Source organism: Hylobates moloch, unplaced genomic scaffold (genome assembly GCF_009828535.3).
Source record: "Hylobates moloch isolate HMO894 unplaced genomic scaffold, HMol_V3 SCAFFOLD_1, whole genome shotgun sequence".
Lineage (NCBI taxonomy): Eukaryota > Metazoa > Chordata > Mammalia > Primates > Hylobatidae > Hylobates > Hylobates moloch.
This window is the reverse complement of record NW_026652276.1, coordinates 22,941,639-22,961,836: the sequence shown is the minus strand read 5'-3', so window position 1 is coordinate 22,961,836 and position 20,198 is coordinate 22,941,639. Positions and strand designations below refer to the sequence as shown.

At 41.6% G+C, this 20,198-nt stretch overlaps 1 long non-coding RNA gene and 1 other non-coding gene across 2 annotated transcripts in view; one reads left to right on the top strand and one right to left on the bottom strand.

Moving 5' to 3' along the window:
• Positions 1–20,198, top strand: part of LOC131380816 (uncharacterized) — a 29,822-nt gene that overhangs the window by 5,183 nt on the left and 4,441 nt on the right. The gene's annotated exons all lie outside the window — the stretch shown is intronic.
• On the bottom strand, positions 2,052–2,155 carry LOC116809806 (U6 spliceosomal RNA). Its single transcript, XR_004369991.1, has one exon. It is a non-coding gene; the product is annotated as a U6 spliceosomal RNA (small nuclear RNA).

Genomic DNA, 20,198 nt, shown 5'->3' with positions numbered 1-20,198 from the left:
CACCACCACGCCTGGCTAATTTTTCATATTTTTAGTAGAGATGGGGTTTCACCATGTTGGCCAGGATGGTCTTGAACTCCTGACCTCAGGTGATCTGCCCGCCTTGGCCTCCCAAACTGCCAGGATTACAGATGTGAGCCACTATGCCCGGCCAAAACGCTCTTTATTTGGCCTTGAGAATACCCACCTCCTGCTTCTCCTCCTACTTCTCCAGCTGCTTCTCAGTCTGTCTGCTGGTTCCCTTTCATTTATCTATCCAGCAGATTGAGACAGAAGGTTAAGTAGGATTGGGATTGGGCATGGGCCCTCCTCTCCTTTTACCCTTCACACTCTTTGCTTCCACTACCAGGGCTTTAATGACCATTTTTAGACTAACGACTCTCAAATCTGTTTCCTACCTAGATGGCTTTCCTAAGCTGCATATCCAACTACCTACTGGATGCCTCTAGTAGAATGTCATATAGATTCCTAAAATGCAACGTGGTCACAGCCTTTATCTTTCCTTACCCCCAATCCCAATCCTGCTTAACCTTCTATCTCAACCTGTTGCCCTAAACCCGAAATCCAGGCATTGTCTGTCTTAGATCAGTTTCCCCAGAAATAGACCCTGAGATGAAGATTAGTATGCAAGTGATTCATCAAGGGAGTACTCCCAGGGGAGAGCAGGAGGATGTGGAGAAAGCAGGACAAAACATGGGGGTAAAGGTCAAGCAAGAGTGCAGTTTTAGGCCAAGCCCCACAGAGATACTTGGCCTAATGCCACAGGGGAACACTTGGAACCTGCCCTGACTCCATTCCAGTTGTCTGGAAGAGTTTGTGTAGAATTGGTATTATTTCTTCATTAAATGTTTAGTAGAATTCACTAGGGAAGCCAACTGGGCCTGAAGTGTCCTTCGTGGGAAGGTTTTTAGCTACACATTCAGTCCCTTTGATAGCTATCCAGTTACTTTGATTCTCTGTTTCTTGAGACTTTTGGTAAATGAACCCAAAGAATGTGTGGCAATGCCTAGATTTCGGGTTTGGGGCAACAGGCTGAAATAGAAGGTTAAGCAGGATTGGAATTGGGGGTAAGGAAAGATAAAGGCTGTGGCCACGTTGCATTTTAGGAATCTATATGACGTTCTACTAGAAGCACACAAAGAATGTGTTCCTTTTTTCTAAATTGTCAAATTTATTGCCAGAAAGTTATTCACAAAATTCCTTTTTAAACTTTTAAAAATCTTTAGGCCGGGCGCGGTGGCTCACGCTTGTAATCCCAGCACTTTGGGAGGCCGAGGCGGGTGGATCACGAGGTCAGGAGATTGAGACCACGGTGAAACCCCATCTCTACTAAAAATACAAAAAATTAGCCGGGCGTGGTGGTGGGCGCCTGTAGTCCCAGCTACTCGGAGAGGCTGAGGCAGGAGAATGGCGTGAACCCGGCAGGCGGAGCTTGCAGTGAGCCGAGATCGCGCCACTGCACTCCAGCCTGGGTGACAGAGTGAGACTCCGTCTCAAAAAAAAAAAAAAAAAAATCTTTAAAATCTGTTGTGATGTCATTTGTTTTATTTCTGACATTGGTAATTTATGTCTTCCCTCTTTTTTTCCTGATCATTCTGGCTAGAAGTTTATCAATTTCATTGATATTTCTCAAAGAAACAAGTTTTAGTTTCATTGGTTTTCTCTATTGTTTTTTAAATTATTCTGTTGAATTTAGCCAGGCGTGATGCCTCACGCCTGTAATCTCAACACTTTGGGAGTCTGAAGCAGGTGGATCACTTGAGGTCAGGAGTTTGAGACCAGACTGGCCAACATGGTGAAACCCTGTCTCTACTAAAATACAAAAATTAGCTGGGCATGCTGGCACATGCCTGTAATCTCAGCTACTTGAGAGGCTGAGGCACAAGAGTTGCTTGAATCCAGGAGGCGGAGGTTGCAGTGAGCCAAGATTGTGCCACTGCACTCCAGCCTGGGCGACAGAGTGAGCAAGACTCCATCTCTAAATAAATAAATAAATAAATAAATAAATAAAAATAAATTATTCTATTGAATTTAGAATTACTTTATTTTTTTTTTAATATGAACACTTCACAAATTTGCATGTCATCCTTGTGCAGGGGCCATGCTAATCTCTGTATCATTCCAGTTTTAGTATATGTGCTACTGAAATGAGCATGATTGAATCCATGGTGCCTGTTTTGAATTTTTTAAATTTCCCATTTTAAAAATGTATTGATTTCTGCTTTGATATTTATTATTTCCTTTTTATCTACTTACTTTCAGTTTTACTTACTCTTCTTTTTCTAGTTTCTTAAGTTGGAAACTGAGATCATGGATTTTGGACTTTTCTTTTATTTATTTATTTTTTTTTTGAGATGGGGTCTTACTCTGTCGCCCAGGCTGGAGTGTAGTGGCACAGTCTCACCCACTGCAACCTCCACCTCCCAGGTTTCAAGCAATTCTGCCTCAGCCTCTCGAGTAGCTGGGACTACAGGCGCCCGCCACCATGCCTGGCTAATTTTTGTATTTTAGTAGAGATGGGGTTTCGCCATGTTGGTCAGAATGGTCTCGAACTCCTGATCTCAGGTGATCCGCCCACCTCGGCCTCCCAAAGTGCTGGGATTACAGCCGTGAGCCACCATGCCTGGTCTTCTTTCTTCTTTTCTAATACAGGTTCTTAGTGCTATACATTTCTAAGTACTGCTTTTAGTAGCACCCCACAAACATCGCTATTTTGGATTTTTATTTTTATTCAGTTCAAAATATTTTCTAACTTTTTTATTTCTTACTCGATCCATAAGTTATTTAGGAGTATGTTATTTAATTTCCAAATATTTGGGAATTTTCCAGAGAGCTTTCTGTTAACGATTTCTAATTTAATTTCATTGAGTTTAGAGAATATACATTGTGTGTCTTGAATAATTGTAACAATAATTTTAATTGTTTTATGCCCCCAAAATGGCCTATCTTGGTAATTGTTCCGTGTGTGCTTGAAAAGAATGTTTATGCTGCTGTTGTGAGTGGAGTGTCCCATAAATGTCAATTAGATCAAGTTGGTTGACAGTGTTGTTCATATTTTCTATAGCCTCATGAGTTTCTATGTGTTCTGTCAGTTATTGAGAGAGATATTGAAACCTCTGAATATAATTGTAGATTTGTCTATTTCTCCTTACAGTTCTCTCAGTTTTTCAAAACCAGTCTTGAAACTGGTTTTAGGTGCGTAAACATTTAGGACTATTATGTTCTCTTGGTGAGTTGACCCTTGTATCATTGTAAAATGACCTTCTTTATTTTCTCTGCAATCTATTTTATCTGATATTAAAATAGTCACTGTGAATTTCTTTTAGTATTGGCATTGTATATCTTTTAACCTATTTGTTTCTTTATATTTAAAGTGTGTTTCTTTTAGGCAGCATGTAGTTGGGTCTTTTTAAAAAAAAAATCCAAACTGACAATCTGTGCCATTTAATTAATGAAATTACATTTAATGTGATTTTAAAGATATGATTAGGTGTGTCAGCACCTTGCTATTTGTTTTCTATTTGTCCTATCCATTCTTTGTTTCCTTTTCCACCTGCTTTTGGGTTGACTATTTTTGTATTTTTTAAAAGTTCTGCTTTATTTTCTTAATTGGCTTTTTGCTATAACTCTTTTTTTTTTTTTTTTTTTTTTTGACAGGGTCTTGCTCTCTTGCCCAGACTGGAGTGCAGCAGCATGATCACGTTTCACTGCAGCCTCCAACTCCTGGTCTCAAGCAATCCTCCCACCTCAATCTCCCCAGTAGCTGGGATTACAAGTATGCTCCACCATACCTTGCTAATTTTTAAATTACTTTAGAGACAGGATCTAGCTCTGTTGCCCAGGCTGGTCTTGAACTCTTGGCCTCCAGTGATCCTCCTGCCTTGGCTTCCCAAAGTGCTGGGATTATAGGAGTGAACTACCACACCTGGCCTGTAACTCTTAATTTCGTTATTTTAGTGGTTGCCGTATGGTTTATAGCATACATCTTAAATTTATCATAGTCTATGTATTCAAGTTCACTAATCATTTTTTCTTTAATATCTAATCTGCTAATCCCTTTCAGTGTATAATTCATCTCACACATTGTAGTTTTCACCTCTGGATGATCAATTTAGGTTTTTAATTTTATCCACCTTCTAAGTGTCTACTTAACTTTTGAACATACAAAATATAGTTGTAACAATTGTTTTACTGTCCTTGTCTGATAATCCTAACACCTGTGTCAGTTCTAGGTTGGCTTCCATTGATTTATTTTTCTCCTCCTTATAGGTGATATTTTTCTGCTTCTTCGTAAGCCAGGTAATCTTTGATCAGGTGCCAAACATTGTAAATTTTACTTTGTTGGGTGCTAGATTATTTTGTATTCCTTTAATTATGTTTGAACTTTGTTCTGGGATGCAGTTACTTGGAAATGGTTTGATCCTTTTGAGTTTTGTTTTAAGCTGGGCTATAAAGGAAATCTCAGCAAATTTTACAGGATTGAAATCTCTGACAAAATAAGCTAGAAATCAATAACAAAAAATAACTAGAAGATTACAAAATATTTGGAAGTTAAGCAACACACTTGCTAAAAATCTTCTCACGGGCCAAAGAAGAAATCACAGTGGAAATAAGACAATATTTAAAACTAAATGATAACAGAGAAATGGCGTATCAAAATTGTGAGTTCATTGACAATGCTTACAAGGAAAACAAAAAAACCTGTGGGGGTATTTTGATCATTGTTCAATGTATATTGGAAAAGATGGCATTCTGGGGATAATTATATGTCATCTAGATCAGTTTTGTTAATCATGTTATTCCAAATCTCCTATATCCTAATGATGATTTCTTGTCTACTTATTCTACCAGTTATTGAGAGCAATGTGTTAAAAAATCTCCAACTATTATTACGGATTTCTCTCTTTTTCCTTTTAGACCTGTCAGTTATTACTTTTATGTTTTGAGGCTGTTTTTAATTGCATATGTAGTTAGGATTTTATATTTTCCTATTAAAATTTCCCTTTCATGATTATGAAATGTGTGTCATTATCTCTAGCAATACTTGTTTCCTTATGTTTATGATACCGGTACAGATAACACCAGCTTCCTTTTGGTGTTTTCATGACTTACTTTTTTTTTCTTTTTTAAAAGAAATCTCTTTCTTTTCTTTCTTTTCTTTCCTTCCTTTCTTTCTTTCTCTCTCTCTCTTTCTTTCTCTTTCTCTCTCTCTCTCCTTTTCTTTTCCCCCTTCCCTTTCCCCTTCCCTTTCCCCTTCCCCTTCCCCTTCCCCTCCCCTCCCCTTCCTTCTTTTCTTTCTTTCCAGAGTCTCGCTCTGTTGCCCAGGCTGGAGTGCAGTGGCATGATCTCAGCTCACTGCAACCTCCACCTCCTGGGTTCAAGTGTTTCTCATGCCTCAGCCTCCCAAGAAGCTAGTATAACAGGCATGCGCCACCACACCCAACTAATTTTTGTATACTTAGTAGAGATGGGGTTTCACCATGTTGGCCAGGCTGGTCTTGAACTCTTAATCTCAGGTGATCCACCCACCTCAGCCTCCCAAAGCGCTAGGATTACAGGCATGAGCCACCACACCTGGCCAAAAATCCCTTTATTTCCAACCTTTATGCATCCTTATGTTTAAGGTGTGTCTTCTATAACAGCATATAGTTGTTGTTTTTTTTCTTGTCCAGTCTGAAAATCTTTGCCTTTAATTGATTTATATTATGGTAATTACTGATACTGTCGGGTTTAAAGTATACCATTTTACCATTTTTTTTCCATTTTTCGCATCTGTTTTTTGTTTATTTTTACCTCTTTCTTGCCTTCTTTTGGATCAATCAATATTTTCCTAATTATTTCATTTTCATCCTCTATAAATTAGTAGTCACGTGTTCGCTATTATTGTTATTTTATTACCCTACATATTATAGCATGCATCCTTGGCTTAATTAGGTCACCCTTGAATTAGTACTTTCACCCTTTTCTAAATAACTCTAGGGACCTTATGACACTTTAATTCAGTTTAGCATTCTCCTGGCTTTCATGTTATTGTTGTCATATATATATATATATTTGAGACAGAGTCATGCTGTGTTGCCCAGGCTGGCCTTGAACTCCTAGGGACAAGTGATCTGCCCTCCTCAGTCTCCTGAGTAGCTGAGATTACAGGAATGTGCCACCACACCTGGCTACAGCAAGGCTTTTGACAGAAATGGTTGAAAGAACTCAAAACTGAGGATCCTAGTGCTGAGGGTGGGATATTTTGTGTTATCGGTCAGTAAGAATGTCTCTTACTTGAGATATGAGTCCTCAAGGTGATAAGAGTTGATTTCTTTAGACAGAGTTAATTTTAATTAGTGAAAACTAAAGAACTGACTTGTATTTTGGTCTGATGTATGGTTGTTTCAACTTTGCTGCAGTAGCACCTACAAGAGGACCAACATTCTCCAGGAAATTCTGTCCTTTAAAACCATGAGATGAATAATATTGGTCTGGAAGATATTCATAGAAAGAAGCTTAGAATGTTTGATTTTTGAGCATGAATTAACTGTACAGTCATCAATTAAATAAGCTGATCCACTGAGTAATTGTTGAGATTATCCTTCTGGATGCTGAATAATGCTAGCCCAGAATGGGGATTTGACATTGATATATTCTTTCCTATTAACAAATCCAGTTTTCTTTCTTCCCTCCATCCCCCTTCCTTCTTTCTTTCTTCCTTTATTTTCCTTTCATTTGCCTGCCTTTCCTTCCTTCTCTTCCCTTTCACAATATTTTACTTTAAAAAAATTATGAAATCCATCATGTACACTTCAATGTGTTAAATGTATATGAACATTTTAAAGATTAATAGTCCAGTGAACATCTATGTACCCACTACTCAGGGTGAGAAACAAATATAACGATGGTCTCGTGTGTTCCCTGTGGGCTCTTCCCCAATTCTTCCTTCTCCACAGAGACCACTTCCACCTGCCTTCTGTGGTAGTTATCTTATAGTCCTCTTCAAAATTTCTAACACCTCTGAATTCTTCTACTATATATGTATATATATGTATATATGTGTATATATACACATATATATGTATATATATACACATATATGTATATATATATACATATATATGTATGTATACATACACACACATATTTATATATACATTATATATACACATTATATATATGTGTATATGTGCATATACATATAATGTATATATATAATGTGTATATATAGTAGAAGAATTTACTCTCTATGTAGTAAATTTTGTGTATACACACACATACATATACAAAAGTGGATCAGTAAGGAATTTACACTTACTACTTTAGATGAAGACCCCCAGGAGAAGGTAAGATGACAGAGTCTCTGGGTCAGAAGTGACCTCATTTTCCCTGAAAGTTTACAGGGCAAAGTCACAAGTGAGTCTGTTTTATCTGGGGTGTTTGTCCTCTTCAAACCTCATGTTGAAATGTAACCTTCAGTGTTAGAGGTGAGACCTGGTGGGAGGTGATTGGATCATGGGGGTAGATCCTTCCTGAATTGCTTAGCACTATTTCTTGGTGATGTTCTCTCCCAGTTAGTTCACATGAGATCTGGATGTTTAAAAGAATCTGAGACCTCCCCCTTCTCTCTTTTGTTCCCTCTTTTCACCATGTGATGTGCTGGCTCCCCTTCACTTTGTGCCATGATTGAAAGCTTCCTGAGTCCTTCACAAGAAACTGATGCTGGCACCATGCTTCCTGTACAGCCTGCAGAAACGCGAGCCAAATCAAAGCCTGTTTTCTTTATAAATTACCAAGTCTCAGGTGTTTCTTTATAGCAGCACAAGAATGAACTAACACAGAGTCTGTGGGAAATAGGACTCAAAAAATTGGTGGCAGGGTGAAGTGTCACCCAAATACTGGCCATCGGGCAGGAATATGGTCAAAGGGAGTAGGCTGCTCTTATTTTCTCACTCAAAGTTCCCACAGCCTACTTTCAGCTCTCAGGAATGGGTCAGAACAAAACATTTTTGTGGGAGTGAAATAAATATCTTTAGATAATCCACATAGGAGGATAAGGAGGGAAGAACAGGAACTTCATCAACACGTGATATATTAATCCATTTTAACTATAAAGAACTACCTTAGACTGGGTAATTTATGAAGAAAAGAGGTTTAATTTACTCACATTTCCACAGGCTTAACAGGAAGCATGGCTGGGAGGCGTCAGGTAACTTTACAATTGTAGTGGAAGGGTTAGGGGAATCAAGCATGTCTTACCATGGTGGAGCAGGAAAGAGCGAGAGTGAAGGGGGAAGTGCCACACACTTTCGAACAACCAGATCTTGTGAGAACTCACTCAGTCTCACAAGAACAGCAAGGGGGAACTCCACCCCCATGATTCAGTCACCTCCCACCAGGCCCCTCCCCCAACATGTGGGGATTACAATTCTAAATGAGATTTGGGTGAGGACAGAGCCAAACCATATCATTCCATCCCTGGCCCCTCCAAAATCTCATGTCCTCACATTTCAAAGCCAAGCATGCCTTCCCAACAGTCCCCCAAAGTCTTAACTCATTCCAGCATTAACTCAAAGGTCTAAGTCCAAAGTCTCATCTGAGACAAGGCAATCCCCTTCCACCTATGAGCCTGTAAAATAAAAAACAAGTTAGTAACTTCTAAGATACAATGGAAATACAGGAATTAGGTAAATGCTCCCATTGCAAAAGGGAAAAATTGGCCAAAATCAAAGGACTACAGGTCCTATGCAAGTTCAAAACCTGGCAAGGAAGTCATTAAATCTTTTTTTTTTTTTGGAGACAGAGTCTCACTCTGTCGCCCAGGGTGGAATGCAGTGGCACAATCTCGGCTCACTGCAACCTCCACCTCCTGGGTTCAAGCAATTGTCCTGCCTTAGCCTCCCAAGTAGCTGGGACTACAGGCGCATGCCACCATGCCCAGCTAATTTTTTGTATTTTATTAGAGACGGGGTTTCACTGTGTTGCCCAGGCTGTTCTTGAACTCCTGAGCTCAGGCAATCCACCCGCCTCGGACTCCCAAATTGCTAGGATTACAGGCGTGAGCCACTGTGCCTGGCCAGAAGTCATTAAATCTTAAACCTCCAAAATAATCTCCTTTGACTCCGTGTCTCACATCCAGGGCATGCTGATGCAAGAGGTGGGCTCCCAAGGCCTTGGGAGGCTTTGCCTCTGTGGCTCTGCAGGGTACAGCCCCCACAGCTGGTTTCACGAGCTGGTATTGAGTGCCTGTGGCTTTTCTGGGCACATGGTGCAAGCTGTCAGTGGATGTACCATTCTGGGATTTGGAAGACAGTGGCCCTCTTCTCATGGTTCCACTAGGCAGTGCCCTGGTGGGGATTCTGTGTCAGGGCTCCAATCCCACATTTCCCCACTGCACTGCCCATGAGGGCTCTGCCCCTGAAGCTGACTTCTGCTTGGACATCCAGGCATTTCCATACCTCCTCTGAAATCTAGGTGGAGATTCCAAAACCTCAACTCTTGCCATCTGCACACCTACAGGCCCAACATCACATGGAAGCTGCCAAAGCTTGGTGCTTGCAACCTCTGAAGCAATGGCCTGAGCTGTACTTGGCCCCTTTTAGCCATGGCTACAGCTGGAGTGGCTGGGATCCAGGGCATCATGTCCCAAGGCTGCACAGAACAGCTGGGGCCTGGGCCTGGGCCTGGGCCATGAAACCATTTTTTCCTTCTAGGTCTCTGGGCCTGTGATGGGAGGGGCTGCCTCAACGGTCTCTGAAATGCCCAGGAGACATTTTCCCCATTGTCTTGGCTATTTAAGTCTTCTTTACTTATTCAAACTTGCAAACGTCTGCAGCAGGCTTGAATTTCTCCCCAGAAAATGGATTTTTCTTTTCTACCACATGGCCAGGCTACAAATTTTCTAAACTTGTGTGCTCTGCTTCCCTTTTAAATATAAGTTCCGGTTTCAGATCATCTCTTTGTTCATGCATATGAGCATACACTTTTAGAAACAGCCAGGTTAGCTCCTGAATGCTTTGCTGCTTAGAAATTTCTTCCAGTGGATACCCTAAATCATCTCTCTCAAATTCAAAGTTCCACAGATCTCTAGGGCAGGGGAAAAAATGCCACCAGTATCTTTGCTAAAACATAGCAAGAGTGACCTTTACTGTAGTTCCCAATAAGTTCCTCATCTCCATCTGAGACCACTTGAGTCTGGATTTCATTGTCCATATCACTATCAACATTCTGGTCAAAACAATTCAACAAGTCTTTATGAAGTTCCAAACTTTCCCACGTCTTCCTGTCTTCTTCTGAGCTTTCTGAACTGTTCCAACCTCTGCCTGTTAACCAGTTCCAAAGTTGCTTCCACATTTTCAGGTATCTTTATAGCTGTTATAAATAACTGCCTATATAGTCCATTTTCACACTGCTATAAAGAGCTGCCTGAGACTGAGTAATTTGTGAAGAAAAGAGGTTTAATTCACTCACAGTTATGCAGGCTTAACAGGAAGCATGGCTGGAAGGCCTCAGGAAACTTACAATCATGGCAGAAGGTAAAGGGGAAGCAAGCATGTCTTACCATGGCAGAGCAGGAGAGAGAAAGAGTGAAGGGGAAGTGCCACACACTTTCAAACAACCAGATCGCATGAGAATTCACTCACTGTCAAGCACAGCAATGGGGAAGCCCATGCCCATGATTCAATCACCTCTCACCAGACCCCTCCCCTGACATGTGGGGATTAAAATTCAAGATGAGATTTGGGTGGGGATACAGAGCCAAACCATATCACATGGTCAACACAAGCTTCTTGGTGATGCCCCAAACTTCAGAACCAGTTAAAGGTTTACCATCAGCCAGAACAGCTGTAGGAATGAGCCTCCCAGAAGGAAGAGATGAAAGGTGTTTGCCATCTGCAATGATGATGATGATCATGATCATGATCATGATGCTGACTCTGAGCCCTGCATGATGGTAAGCAGTGTCTATGGATTGGCTCATTTAATCCTCATAACAATGTCTATCTAATATCTATCTAGAGGTAGATATTAAGATAATACCTATTTTCCAAATGAAGAAACTGAGCCTCCAAGAGATGAAGTCACTGGCCCAAGGTCACACAGTTGGTAAATTGAAACCTGAGTGCTCACATGGATGTTTTCCAGGGATTGAGGCCACATTAACTGGTGGGGAGAGAAATGAAGAGCCCAGCACAAGGGGTGGACTGATGGGAGCATGTTTGGGCTAGTGGGAATAATAATAAAAAATAATAGTCAGCATTTATTGAATACTTACTAAGTGGCTGGCATTGTTCTAAGCACTTTTACATGCATTAACTTGAGGTGAAATAAAACTCAAATACACAGAACTGGCAAATGAGGGTCCATGCTTGAGGGTTTGGAAAGACTTGGAAATACCCTTTGGGCAGATGAAGCAGGCAAAAAAAAAAAAAAAATTTCAGCTGCATTTTGGAAGCTTCCTCTGATCAAAGATACTCGTTCATCCAACATTTATTTATGAAATGCCTGTTGTTCCCCAGGCAGTGTTCTAGGCACTGAGAACAGGACAGATTCCAGGAGAAGGAGAAGTCGAGGAATACAAAAAGATATAAAGAAATATTCAGACGTGCCATATTTTTGACATTTTCATTGATAATACCAGAAAAGGGAAAAAATAAATACTGTTTGATTTTGCCACCAGGCACCACAAAACTGTGCCCTTGCCTGATTTCATTTTAGCAAGCTTTACTGTGAAGTGTTTATGTGCCAGGCACCATGTGTAGAAGTGCTGGCCCAAAGATGAAGATGAAGTTTCTATCCTTAAGGCATACAGTGTGGGAGATGAATAGGTAAGTGGATAATTACATTACAAGTGATTCGTGCCATGATTGAGGTGTGAACAAAATTCCACGGGAGCAAAGAAGAGTGACTAATTCTGCCTGGGGATGTCAGATAATGTTTAATGGAGGAGGGGGGCATCTCAACTGGGCCTGAGGGAGGACTAGGAGATTGCCAGGTGGAGATGAGGAGAAAAGACCTCTAGAGAGGAGTAGTTTGTGGACAGAATGATCTAATTGCAGATACTAAGTTCTGAAATATGGACTGTGCATGGACAGCCTAGTACCCTCACAATTGTGAGGGGAGGGGAGTCCACAGAGATTACTAATTTATTGAAAAAGAGCATTGAGGCTTGTGTTGGTGCCAGCTAAAATGACTGAGTTGATAACCCACCTTTGTTTCTCTAAGCAGAAATCACCCAGACACCTGCCATATTTTTTCTAGCCTATGTTTAAGTTAAGGTGTCAAAAAGACTTGAAGTGCTCCTGTACACATTTGAGGAGGGGAGTATATTGGTACAACCCCTGTGGAAGGCAGATTGGCAACATCTACCAGAATTACAAAGGCATATAGCTTGTGACCCAGCAAGTTCACTTGTAGGAATTTATCCTTGGATGCACTCAGTCACATGTAGAATAACTTATGTAGGAGTATTCATCATATCACTGTAACAGCAAAAGACTGGAAACAAAGTAAATGCTCATTACAAGGGAATTCGTTAAGTAAATTATAATATCTCTTTAAAATGGAACACTATTCAATCTAAAAACAATAAGGTAGCTCTTTCCATCCTGTTGGAAATGATTTCAAGAATATATTGTCAAATGAAAAAAGCAAGGGCAGAACCACATATATAAAACAGGGATGGAAAGAATTCAAGTCCTCCATGGAGTATGCAAACTGCTCAATTAAAAGTCCCTGGGTACCAGTACCATGTTGTTTTGGTTACTGTAGCCTTGTAGTATAGTTTGAAGTCAGGTAGCGTGATGCCTCCAGCTTTGTTCTTTTGGCTTAGGATTGACTTGGCAATGCGGGCTCTTTTTTGGTTCCATATGAACTTTAAAGTAGTTTTTTCCAATTCTGTGAAGAAAGTCATTGGTAGCTTGATGGGGATGGCATTGAATCTATAAATTACCTTGGGCAGTATGGCCATTTTCACGATATTGATTCTTCCAACCCATGAGCATGGAATGTTCTTCCATTTGTTTGTATCTTCTTTGATTTCATTGAGCAGTGGTTTGTAGTTCTCCTTGAAGAGGTCCTTCACATCCCTTGTAAGTTGGATTCCTAGGTATTTTATTCTCTTTGAAGCAATTGTGAATGGGAGTTCACTCATGATTTGGCTCTCTGTTTGTTGGGTATATACCCAAAGGAGTATAAATCATGCTGCTATAAAGACACATGCACACGTATGTTTATTGCGGCACTATTCACAATAGCAAAGAGTTGGAACCAACCCAAATGTCCAACAACGATAGACTGGATTAAGAAAATGTGGCACATATACACCATGGAATACTATGCAGCCATAAAAAATGATGAGTTCGTGTCCTTTGTAGGGACATGGATGAAACTGGAAAACATCATTCTCAGTAAACTATCGCAAGGACAAAAAACCAAACACCGCATGTTCTCACTCATAGGTGAGAATTGAACAATGAGAACTCATGGACACAGGAAGGGGAACATCACATTCCGGGTACTGTTGTGGGGTGGGGGGTGGGGGGGGCGGGGACAGCATTAGGAGATATACCTAATGCTAAATGACGAGCTAATGGGTGCAGGAAATCAACATGGCACATGGATACATATGTAACAAACCTGCACATTGTGCACATGTACCCTAAAACCTAAAGTATAATAAAATAAAAAAAAAAAAAAAAAAAGTCCCTGGGTTGCCCTATCTCCAGCCTCCTTGTGATGTGTGATGCAAAACTCACTGTTTAAGCCAGTTGAGAAGGAGTTTTCTGGTTTTGTAGCCAAAAACATCCAGACACAGAACTCTAAGGTCAGGGGAGGCCTTTGTGTTTGGACCTAGAAAAATGCAGAAGCAGGAGGTAAATCTTTGACTTACAGAAATTCCCCAGTGTCCTCCATATTAACTCTAGTGGACACTCTCAAGTGCTTTCCCCTCTAGAAATTCCAAGCCCTGAACCGCAGAGTAGCCAGGCATTCACATGATGCAGCCGTAGGGCTTTCTATGTAGAGATGCCATTTGGCAGGATTCAACCTGCCTGGCTTCTTTTTTTGTAAATACAACCTCATCAGAGCAACAAGCTAAAAGCCTGGCAGTATCTATTTGCAGTCAGGGAGCAAGAGTGCAGTGCAATGAACGTTAGAACCAAGCCTTATGAGGTGGAACTTGAACAACTTGCTCTGTCCACAGGAGGCCCTAGATAGCCCAGACTCTATAGTGACTAAAAAACAGATCTCTGGATCAAGCCATGTAGTCTGAGACCTTGTCCACATAGCTGAAATTGTCCTGTCAGTATCATCCAGACAATTTTAAGGAGTCTTTGTCCATTCATTCAAGAAAAACAAATATTTGTCCCCGGCACTCTGCTAGGTGCTAGGGATACAACAATGAGCAAAACCAAGATGATCTGTCCTTTATTGACTTACTGTCTAGAGAAAGAGATGGTAATTAGTTAAATGGTTATTAAATAGGTGTACAATTATAACTGAGCGGAATGTTGTAGAGGAAAGATTCATGGCAGATCAGAGGCTAAAAAAAATACATACATTAGAATGGAATCAGAGAAGCCCTGCCGGAGAAAATGACAGCTGAGCTGACATCTGAAGAACGAGTAGGAGTTAACTAGGTGATACAGGAGAAGAGCATTCCAGGCAGAAGGAATGTTTCATGCAAAGGCCCTGGGGTGGGAGGGAGCATGGAACACTCAAGGAACTGAAAGGTCACCGTGTGGCTGGAGGGCAGAGAGTGGGGGGAGTGTGCTGAGAGGGGAGGCTGGAGCAGCAAGCAGGCACTAGGCAGGGCAAAGCCACGGAGGAGATAGAAAGTATTTTTGTAAGAGCAACAGAAAATCATTTGTGGTACAGAGTGTCAGTTGTCCCCCAATATTCATTTCCCCCTTTATTCCTTTAATATTGGAACCCCTAAGTTTAGGCTCAACATGTGGCTATCCAATTAAAAATCACTTCCCAGACTCCTTTGCATATAAGCTTTTCCATGTGACCAAAACAACCTAGCCAATTGCTCTGGCCAATGGACTGTGAGAAGTGCAGGCTTCCATTTCCTCCTATTCTTTCACTGGCTCCAATGCAGACATGATGGTGGGGGCTGGAGGAGCCATCCTAGGCCAGGAGATGGAAGCCATATGTTGAGGATGGCAAGGCAACAAAATAGAGGGAAACTGGATCCCCTCACCATGGAACAGTCATTGCAGCCCTGGGCTATTAAACTCAGACCACATGTGACAAACTGATAGACTTCTAGCTGCTGTATGGAGGGTAAAAGCAGTAGGCTCAATCTGGAGCTATTGCAGCTACCCATTGAGGAGGATGGTGTCTTGAACCTACCTGCAAAGTAGCCGTGAAGATGGGACCAGACCCCATTAGAACATCCTTTGCCTCGTATAGTGGAAACAGCACAAACTCTGGCCTCAGTGAGAGCCACGTTCTGCTCTTGGGTTCATTACCTTTTAGCTGAGTGACCTTGAACAAGTTACTAAGCATCTCTAAGTCTCATTTATAAACCCAAATTAAGGTTCTTTTTGGGGGGTGTGATGACTAATTTTGAGATGGCCTTCAGCAACACTGGCTTTTTCGTGGGTCCCCAGGCTGATGGTCTGCTCTGGAGATTGTGGACTTGCCAGCCTCTGTAATTACATGAGCCAATCCCTTAAAATAAATCTTTCCAAATATGATACATACACATGCACACATCCTATTGATTCTGTGTTTCTGGAGAATCTTGACTAACATGGGGGTTAACTTCCTATTAATTTATGTACATAGAACAAACCGCACACACATGAAGGGCACAGCTCAGTGAACTTTTACAAAGTGAACACAACCACCATTTACAAGAATATCTAGAATATTAGAATTCTGTGAAGAAAGTTATAGCAGTGGTGTAATGTGTTACTCTAAATCCCTACATTGGCTGGGTGCGGTGGCTCACACCTGTAATCCCAGCACTTTGGCAGGCAAAGGCGGGCGGATCACCTGAGGTCAGGAGTTCAAGACAGCCTGGGCAACATAGCGAGATCCCATTTTTGTAAAAAATTTGAAAAAATTAGCCAGGCATGGTGGCATGCACCTGTGGTCTCAGCTACTTGGGAGCCTGAGGTAGGAGGATTGCTTGAGCCCAAGAGATCAAGCCTTCAGTGAGTTATGATGGTATACCTTCACTCCAGCCTGGGCAACAGAGAGAGACCTGGCCTCAAAAAAAGAAGAAGAAAAAAAACCTCTGGAACCATAACTATTTAAAAAGATAGCGGGTGTGGTGGCTCACGCCTGTAAACCCAGCACTTTGGGAAGCTGAGGCGGGTGGATCATGAGGTCAAGAGATTGAGACCATCCTGGTCAACGTGGTGAAACCCCATCTCTACTAAAAATACAAAAATTAGCTGGGCATGGTGGCAGGCGCCTGTATTCCCAGCTACTCAGGAGGCTGAGGCAGGAGAATCGCTTGAACCCTGGAGGCAGAGGTTGCAGTGAGCTGAGGTCACGCCACTGCACTCCAGCCTGGTGACAGAGCGAGACTCCATCTCAATAAAAAGATAAAACACATTAAGAATAATGCAAGACATGGAAGAACCATAAATCAGAGTTAGAAAAATTCTGAAATGTGATTTGACAGGAATCAGAAAAAATTTAGAAATGAAAGAAAAAGTAATTTCAAAAAGGAAGACTAAATTAAAAGAACACTGGAGTGACTTAACACAGCAGATGCCTTAAGAGAAATAGAAGGTGAAAAGGAGGAAATTACGAAAAATTGAAATGAAATTTTAAAACATGAAAAAAATTCAAAGAAAGAGAAAATTACAAATATTTGTAATTTTATGAAGATAGGCAATGTATTAGGGTTCTCCAGAAGGACAGAACTAATAGGACGTATGTATATATGAAAAGGAGTTTACTAGGGAGAATTGGCACACACCATCACACAGCGAAGTCTCACGATAGGCCGTCTGCAAGCTGGGGGAGAAAGAAGCCAGTAGCAGCTGAGTCTGAGTCCAAAAGCCTCAAAAGCAGGGAAGCTGATAGTGCAGGCTTCAGTCTGTGGCCGAAGGCCCTAGAGCCCCCAGCAAACCATTGGTGTAAATCCAAGAGTTTAAAGGCCAAAGAACCTGGAGTCTGATGTCTAAGGGCAGGAGGAACGAACAGAAGCATCTAGCACAGGAGAAAGATGAAAGCCAGAAGACTCAGCAAGCCAGCTTATCCCACCTTCTTCCCCCTGCTTTGTTCCAGCTGCCTGGCAGTGGATTGGATGGTGCCCACCCACACTGAGGGTGAGACTTTCTCTCCTAGTCCACTGACTCAAATGTCAATCTCCTCTGGCAACACTTTAACAGACACACCCAGAAACAATACTTTACCAGCTATCTAGGCATCCATCTCATCAAGTTGACACCTAATATTAACCACCACAGGAAAGTAAGACTCAGCACACAGTAAATGGAAATCCCTGAAGGAGAAAATCAAAACAAGGGAACAGCCTGAATACCGTGGGGAGGCCTGTGTGGTGAGGCACTGAGTCCCCAGACCCTCCGATCAGTAGGGAACTGAGGCCTCCTGCCAACAGCCCCCTAGAGGAGGTCCGCCTGTGGGTATGCCAGCCCCAGCCAGGTCTTTAAATGACTGTGATCCCTTCATTGTAGCCCCTTTGTAACCTCATGATGATGGTCCCTGAGCCAGAGCCATTCAGCTATGCTACTCCCAAATTCCTGATTTCAGAGGCTCTCAGATTAATAATGTTTAGCATTTGAAGTCACTATGTTTTGGAGTGTTGCTTTGTTTTTTTGTTTTTCTGTTTTGTTTTGTTTTTTGTTTTTTTTTAACACAGCAATAGATAACTAATAAAATTAGCATTAGGGAAACTTCCAGTATGAGACCTTTTCAAATATCCCTGCTAAACACATCCTAATATGTGTCTTATGATGAATATGTGTGCATTTCTGCTGGGTATAAACCTAGGAGTGAAAATGCTGGATCACAGGATATATACATGTTCAGCCCTAGTAGACGCTGCAAGAGTCTTTTCCACAGGGCTAGTATCAATTCCCACCCTCGCTAGCAGAGTATAAGATTGCTCATACTCTCACCAACACTTGATATTTTCTGTCTTTTTCATTTTGGCCATTTTGATGGGTTGTAGTGGAATTGTATCATGGGTTTAGTTTACATTTCTCCTGAGGTTTAATGAGGTTTAGTTAATCTTCAAAAGCTCAATGGCCATTTAGACATCTCCGTTTAAAAAACATTTATTAAAGCTCTTTACCCATTTTAAAAACTGAATTATCTGTCTTTTTCTACTGGATCTATTCTTTTTCTAATTCTGGAATTCTTTTCATATTCTGGAGCCAGTCCTTTAGTGTATATATTTCTTTTTCTTTCTCTCTCTCTTTTTTTTTTTTTGTTGTTGTTGTTGTTGAGGCGGAGTCTTGCCCTGTCACCCAGGCCGGAGTGCCGTGGTGTGATCTTGGCTCACTGCAACCTCCACCTCCCGGGCTCAAGCGATTCTCCTGCTTCAGCCTCCCAAGTAGCTGGGCTTACAGGCGTGCATCACCATGCCCAGCTAATTTATGTATTTTTAAGTAGAGACAGGGCTTCACCATGTTGGCCAAGTTGGTCTTGAGCTCCTGACCTGAAGTGATCTGCCTACCTTGGCCTCCCAAAGTGCTGGGATTACAGGCGTGAGCTACCGCACCCAGCTTATATATAAAATTTCTTCTCCCACTCTTTGGGTTTCCTTTTTACTCCTAAATTGTGGCTTTTGGTAAACAGTTCACTTTAATGTAGTCCAGTTTATCAATTGTTTTTTCTTTTTCTTTTCTTTTCTGGAGATGGAGTTTCATTCTTGTCACCCAGGCTGGAGTGCAGTGGCACAATCTCAGCTCTGTGCAACCTCCGCCTCTTGGGTTCAAGTGATTCTCCTGCCTCAGCCTCCCAAGTACCTGGAATTACAGGCACCCACCACACCCGGCTAATTTTTGTATTTTTAGTAGAGATGGGGTTTTGCCATGTTGGTCAGGCTGGTCTGGAACTCGAACTCCTGACCTCAGGTGATCTGCCCGCCTTGGCCTCCCAAAGTGCTGGGATTACAGGCGTGAGCCACAGCACCTGGCCTAGTTTATCAATTGTTTTTGAGATGGCTAATGATTTATGATCTGTTTAAGAAATTTTTGCCTACCCCAAGTCGTGAAAATACTTTCCTATGGTATCCTCGAGAAGCTTTATTAGGTCTATGATCCATATAGAATGGATTTTTGTGTATGGAATGAGCTAGAGATGACAATTTACAATTACTCCAGTACCTTTTTTTGTTTTGTTTTGTTTTGTTTGAGACGGAATTTCACTATTGTTGCCTGGGCTGGAGTGCAATGGTGCAATCTCGGCTCACTGCAACCTTCGCCTCAGCCTCCCAAGTAGTTGGGATTACAGGTAGCTGCCACTGCGCCTGGCTAATTTTGTATTTTTAGTAGAGACGGGGTTTCACCATGTTAGCCAGGCTGGTCTCTAACTCCTGGCCTCAGGTGATCCGCCTGCCTCAGCCTCCTAAAGTGCTGGGATTATAGGCGTGAGCCACTGCGCCTGGCCACTCCAGCACTATTTATTGAAAAGGAAGAAAATCATCCTTTCCTGGGGGCATTGGAACATACCTTTATCATAAATCAAGTGCCCAGAAGTTTGGAGATCTATTCATAGACTCTCTCTTCTGCTCTACTTGTCTATCCTTGGACCAATACCATATTGTTTTAATTATAATAGATGTATAATAAGCCTTGATATCTAGTAAATAGGGCTTCCAGCTGATTTTTCTTCAAGATTGTCTTTGTTATTGTGACTCTTTGATTTCCACATAATTTTTTTTATTTCCACATAATTTGTTTTTCTTTTCTTTTTTTGAGGTAGGATCTTGCTCTGTTGCCCAGGCTGGAGTGCAGTGGCATCATCTTGGCTCACTGCAGCCTCCACCTCCCAAGTTCAAGCAAGTCTCGTGCCTCAGCCTCCCTAGTAGCGGGAATTACAGGCTTGTACCACCATGCCTGGCTAATTTTTGTATTTTTAGTAGAGATAGGGTTTTACCATGTTGGCCAAGCTGGTCTCAAACTCCTGGACTTAAGTGATCCGCCTGCCTCGGCTTCCCAAAGTGCTGGGATTACTTCCCAAAGTGCTGGGATTACTTCCCAAAGTGCTGGTATGAGCCACTG